Below are 6,886 nucleotides of genomic sequence, written 5' to 3'. Positions count from 1 at the left end.
ATTGCGGCCACAAATTCTACACATAGAGTTCAATGAAGACCAAGTGCTTGTGATAGTTTGAGAAGTAACATATTTAAGGTGGTAAAAGCCTTGTTAGGGGAGCGAGGTGGGACTAAAAACAACTTGCCATAACCTCATTAGTACCGGTTCGTGGTACGAACCGGCACTAAATGGTGATGGTGGGGCCATAGCCTGATCGCAGGCTGCCACAGCCTCTTTAGTACCGGTTCGTGGCATGAACCAGTACTAAAGGTTCGCCACGAACCGGTACTATTGATCGCCGCCACAAACCGGTACTATTGATCACATTAGTGCCGTTTTTTTACAAACCGGCACTAATGTGCTTCAAATTTGACCCTTTTTCTACTAGTGCATTTTCGTCACTGGGCGTGGATGAGGCAGTAGAGGAGTAAGGGCGAGAGGAAGAAGCTAAGCTAGCAGTAGTATGTTCTGAATTTGTATTAAGTGTGGCACTATGTTCTGAATTTGTATTGAGTGTGGCACTATGTTCTGAATTTGTATTAAGTGTGACACTATGTTCTGAATTTTTATTAAGTGTGACACTATGTTATGAATTTGTATTAAGTGTGGCGCTATGTTCTGAATTTTTATTAAGTGTGACACTATGTTATGAATTTGTATTAAGTTTGTGCTATGTTCTGAATTTTTTATGTGCAGGAATATCGGGAATGTGGTTGCTGAATGGGGACATTGATAGGGGTCATCGTGCTGTGATAGGGTATGAGCGCAAGCTTGAGCCTCTGGTCACTCGCACTCCTAAGGAAAACTGGATGATACACCCAGGATGGCTTCAGCAGTACGTGCTTTATTAACTTGCACACTGACATGCATATTAATGGGAGACACTAATTGAAATGTTCTCTGATGAAGGTTGAAATGGGCCGGCCTTTTACCTTTCGCGTGTCTGGTTGAGTCTATACCGGGTGAGAAACTCCTCGCCATCGACGCGTCCTTGCTGAGCTGCTTAGTGGACCGTTGGAGGCCAGAGACCCACATGTTTCACTTCCGATGGGGAGAGATGGCTCCTACTCTGGAGGATTTGTCACTTTTGCTCGGACTACCGTTGGCAGTTCATGCCATAGGACCGTTGGACGCACCGGCTGATTAGGAGCGAGCTCTTACGCAATGTTTTCATGGTGTTTTTCCGGATGCTCCGGATCCGGTATAGGAGCATCACGGACCTAAGTATGAGTGGTTGCTCAATTTCCGGGTAATTTCCCCTACCTCTTATCTTCAAGTTATCATGCATATGGTTTTACAGAAAATAACTGCGGCTTACTAAAACTTTCTCTTTGCTTAATGCAGATCCAGAACTTCCGGGCGCCGTTGGCTACGGAACAGATCACTCGGAGCATGGAGGCCTACTTAATGTGGCTTTTCGGCAAGGTGATGTTCACAGAGAACCATGTCACCACTATTAGCACGCTCTATATCCCTATGGCACTCGAGATAGCGAGCGCTCAGACGGCGGATCATATCAGACAGAGGAGTTGGGGTTCGGCGGTCTTGGCGGCTACATACCGAGGTATGTGCAACGGTTGCCAGCTTACATCGAAAAAGCCAGCCCTTCTTGGATGCCCTCTATTCCTACAGCTGTGGTCGTGGGAGAGGTTCTCTATAGGGCGACCAGATATACGTGTTCGTGAGCCTATAGACGCCATGTTTGATGTTGACATCATCGACATGCCTACTTTCGGTCTGTGTTGGACACGTCGCGAGGTATGCACCGTTTTGTAGTTTAATGCAACTTTTTTCTGCACAAGAGATAGTTCGATAACTTTTGTTTTCTGCAGAGACGCTTTGCTAGTGATCAGACCAGGAAGGCATACACAGCATTGAACGAGCAGTTCGATGCGTACACTGGGGTCATCTGGCAGCCCTACACGGAAGCAGCCATACAAGCGAGATACCCTGGTGGTATGTCTGTGCTATGCACAAGAGACCGAGCTGGATGACAAAATCAAAGATCATCTTTGATGTCTTCGTCGAGGAGATGGCACACATCCACAGGTATTAACCAGTTTTTCAATGTGAGCTTCTGGCTTGAATCTGTTAGATATAATCTTGAGTTTGAGTTAGATGCAAAGCTAGTCTACATGCAATTAGTGCTACGTGCATGAGTCCGGCTGCTAGCCGTTACCTAGTAGCTAGTACATGTACGGGTACTAGTCCAAGTCGTGTCAAAGTCTGAGTCATAAACTAGGCTAGTGTTGTATCCGTGCAACACTAGGTTGTCCGTGTTGACGCATTAGGTGTAGGTTAGGTAACATATATACTCAGGTCAGGTCGTGGATTTTGTATCAACCGTGTAGAGAAAACAAAAAAAGAAATAAAAAGAAGGGGCACGACACGTGCCCTTGGCCAAAAATTTTGTGTGCGCGTGTTCATCGTGAATTGATGTGATTGATCATGTGGCGAAGTTCCAACAGAATCATTACAATACAGGTATCAGTTATGTGTATGTGTCACTAATTAGTGCTCCTACAGCGTGCATTTTTCCATGTTGACAGACAGAACCACGCTGACATATCCAACATAGTTGAGGCACGCTGACATAACCTTGGGCATCCAACAATCCATAGCGTCTTGAGCCGAGGGAATGATGCAATCGCTACTTGTCCTGCCACCTCCTGGTGCCATCTCTCTAGTAGAAAACTTTCAAGGTTTCCAATTTAGGAAAGAAGGGTGGTGGAGAAATACATGACTCCACGTTGTTTGTATCATAATCATAATTACCGATGCATATACTTGTCAATCTATCCAAACCAAACAAATGCAAGTACACGAGAGAGGGCAGCTGCCACAATGGTGGAAGATCCTTGCAGTTCCTGCACTGACTTAGACAAAGTGCACTGAGATGTTCTAACAGTGTAGAGTCATGCATCCATGATGAGAATTTGGCACCGTTATAATTACGTAACAGTAAACCTTCAAGCGTTTTGTGAGGACGAAGGGCCTCTAATATTCCTTCTGCATCAGTACCCACTTCATCTCCATCTCTTCTTATAAAAGGCCCACCCCAATCGAGTGCCAATCTTTTCAAATTATGCTTGGCGAATATATTGCCTTGTTTAGCACTTTCTGCACTATGCACTTTTCTCAGCTCTGTCAAAGAAAGACCCCCACCTAGATTCAAATCTTTCAGTTGATCAATTCCACGGCCTTCTTCACTATCAATGACATAAGTCGTCAATGTCTGCAGAGAATTCAGCTTACCAATACCTTGTGGCATGCACTCCGAATGGAAACACACAATGAGGAAGGGGTGTCGAAGACTGAGCATATATCTCATGCCTTCTGGTAATTTCTTAAGTTTGTCACAACAAATGAGCTTCAATGTTTGCAGGCTATACAACATGGTAATGGCTTCGGCAATGCAGATATATCAGAATCAGAACACTCTAGATAGCGAAGATGCTTCATACTTGTCATATGTGTCTCGATTGAGCATGTCCTCAATGCTCGCAAGGACATGAATTTTGACTTGGCCGTACTCAGCCGAGTCCCATAGTCCATCCCAAAATCATTCCAGTTCGGGTGGACTAATATCGTGCGGGGTCGGGGAGCTAGCATTTCCTTCATGGTTGCAATAGTATCATTGCTGACATGATCAAGTGACAAATATCGAACCCCATGCTCTAATGAACTGGCATATGTGGATCCTTGCAGACTTTCTTGACTTGATGAAGATTCTTGCAGAATGGAGCAATCATTTTCGCTTACAAAGCCAGCAAGATCATGCATAAGATCATGCATCTTGCAAGTAGTTGGTTGGTGGATGAACTCGTCTCCAATCATTAAGAGCCGGTTCTTTTAAATCTCGACATCTTGGAGGAAACATCTCCAAACTAGCACATCGAAAATTTGTTGGCCTCTTGTTTCTGATGCAATTAAGTCATTTGCCATCCATAGCTGGATTAACATGTCTTTATCCATCAGCCTATCCTTGGGGAAAATAGCACATAATGAAAAACATATTTTCTCTTCTGATGACAAGTGATCATAGCTCAGGTGTAGTGCAGGTGCAATCCCAGTAGCGAGGATGTCACTCTTCCATACATCACTATCAACAATAGAAAACCAATGACTGTGATTCTTGGAACGAAGTAAAGCTGATATAGTCTTGATGGCAAGAGGCAATCCCTTACACTTGTGGACAATACTCTTGGCCATTGATATGAATTCCTCTTGCTTCTCTACTCCCCTTCCAAATGCGTTTCTGTTGAAAAGCTCCCACGACTGATCCTCATTTAAAAGTGATATCTGATGTGGAGGATGTGTACCCATGATAGAAGCAACTTGATCGCTGCGGCTTGTAACAATTATAGCACTGCTTGAGACAACATGTGAGCATAGCAGAGATCTCATATCATCCCATTTTTGTCTATCTTCATTCCAAACATCATCCAGCACTAGGAGGCACATTTTCTTTCCCAACACTTCACCAAGTTTCTTCTGCAGTGCTTCCATCTCAGTCAATTCACACTTGTTCAATGTGACCACTTGGATTATAGATCGAATAATTTCTTCGAAGACAAACTTGTCAGAGACGCAAACCCATATGACCAACTCAAAGTGATGCTTCACCGTCTCATCATTGTGCACAAGTTGGGCAAGAGTAGTCTTACCAGTTCCCCCCATACCAACTATGGGGAGCACCATGATGTTATTATTCTCATTGTTGTTGTGGTCAAGCAGTGAGGTGTGCATTCAACAGAAAAGAACAAAATCACTAAACTAACCAGATAAGAGCAGTTCAAATGGGCAATTTTCTGGCAGAAAAATCAACAATTTTCTGAAATCTTCCACTGAGAGCGTGCAAAAAAATCTTGCCACTAAATCTGCCAGACTGTCCACATAAGTTCTTCACTTCAAGTAGAAGCCAATTTCTGAAAATAAGAAACTTTGATAGTTGCATACCTTTTAAAGCATGAGCACAAGTGGGCTGCTGCACCAGTGCTTCTCATTCACAATATTGAGAAAACTTCGATAGTAGAACATGTACATCAGAACGATTTTTCCAAGGCAAAATTCATGTCAATAAGATGAAAAGAACATAGAATGATCATGGGATTTGGAACCACAGTAGTCGCAAGGAAAAATATGAAGAAGAGAAGAGAAAATTTTGCTCAGCGGTACTAACTGATCAAAGACGAAGACATGGGACTGGACGGAGAAGCGGCGCCGCGTTGCTTCGAGAGACCAAAACTGAATATGAAAGCTAAATTTACATTAGAATACAATCCCATGTATAACTATATCTGTGGACATACATTTCTGGTACGTATCAGCACTCCAGCATCTATATATTTGTGTGATCACATATGTAAAAATGTAGATTGTTAAATTATGATCTAAATTCTAGTACCGTATTGGACTAGACATAGTACATACGGTGTGGGCCTTTTGCGTTGATACCGATGCGTACGAGTACAACTCGTTTACTTGTCCTACAAGGACTCCTATGTGTTGCCCCTCATATATATCCCATGTAGTCGCACCTCAGACGACCTGTCGTCTCGTGCTTGTAATACTCCTTCTAATAGTGATTGCGCCTTTGTGCGTCCGTGATTTTCTCCCGCAAGGGTTTCCACGTAAAAATCCGTGTCTCCCGTGTCTCGTTTATTCTCGTTATTATCTAACAAGTGGTATAGGTTCAGATACGAGATTTGAGACCGGAGAGATTAGGGTTGCATGTCCGTCGCCAGCGTCACGGCGATCCGTCGAATCCGACACAAAATCAATTTCCACTTCTGCGATTTGCGATCTGCTACCCGCCGCCCTCGCCTATCGTGCGCTCGTCCCATGTGCGTAATCTGCCGCTGCTACAACTTTCGCAGCCGAAGTGCGTGGGTTTCGTCCAAGTCCCGAGGAAGCCATTTGCTGCTACTGACGTGAAGACAGCTGTAAGTCCACGGGAATTTGAACCCAAGCTGCTGCTGCTACTTACTCACGTGAGATTACGTGGCCACAGTACCTGTTGATTTGCTAGTGCTACTGTTGCTACGTGAAACTAGTACTAGTCATTAGTACTTTCTACGTGTACATCGGAGGCTATCAGGTGCTATTTAATCATTATTTTTTATTCGCTCCACAAATTAATTCTATCGAGAATTTTCGTTCGGCTTGTACTACTTTGTGTATACAGTTTTATCGACTCATGGCATTCATGAAGTACGATCTTCCGCTGCTGGGCCGTGACACAAGGTTTACCCTAGGGCAAGTCAAGATGCGGGCGTTGTTGGCACAGTCCGACTATGATGAAGCACTGGATAGTTTTGAAAAGAACAGAATTTAGGACTGGACTGATGAGGAGAAAAGAATTGATTGTAAGGCTTTGTCACAAATTCAACTCCATTTGCATAATAATATTTTGCAGGAAGTTTTGAGCGAGAAAACTGCCGCCGCTCTATGGTTAAAGCTGGAAGGGATTTGCATGACTAAATATCTCACCAGCAAGATGCATCTGAAGCAAAAATTATTCCTGCACAGGTTACCCGAGGGAGGTAATATTTTGAATCATATTTCAGAATTTAAGGAGATTATATCCAATCTAGCTGCAATGGAGGTTAAGTATGAAGAGGAAGATACTGCTTTAATGTTACTTTGTTCACTGCCAAGTCTTATACCAATTTTAGAGACACAATATTATACAGTCGTGATACTCTCACGCTTAATGAAGTTTATGAAGCTTTGAACTCTAAGGAGAAGATGAAATTAATGGTACCTCATGATGGTTCAAGTTCATCCCAAGCAGAGGGATTATCTGTTCGTGGCAGGACAAAGGAGAAGAACTCCAATAATGGAAACAGAGGCAAAAGTAAGAACGGCTACAGGGGCCGGTCACAATCCAAAGACAAGAAAT

General features: G+C 43.5%; 1 pseudogene; it reads right to left on the bottom strand.

Moving 5' to 3' along the window:
- Positions 1 to 2,489: 2,489 nt before the first annotated feature.
- On the bottom strand, positions 2,490 to 4,689 carry LOC125546707 (annotated as a pseudogene).
- Between the last annotated feature and the right edge of the window lie 2,197 nt (positions 4,690 to 6,886).

Source organism: Triticum urartu, chromosome 3 (assembly GCF_003073215.2).
Source record: "Triticum urartu cultivar G1812 chromosome 3, Tu2.1, whole genome shotgun sequence".
NCBI classification, from domain to species: Eukaryota; Viridiplantae; Streptophyta; class Magnoliopsida; order Poales; family Poaceae; genus Triticum; species Triticum urartu.
Note: the sequence above shows the minus strand (reverse complement) of the source record. Positions and strands in the feature narration are given on the sequence as shown.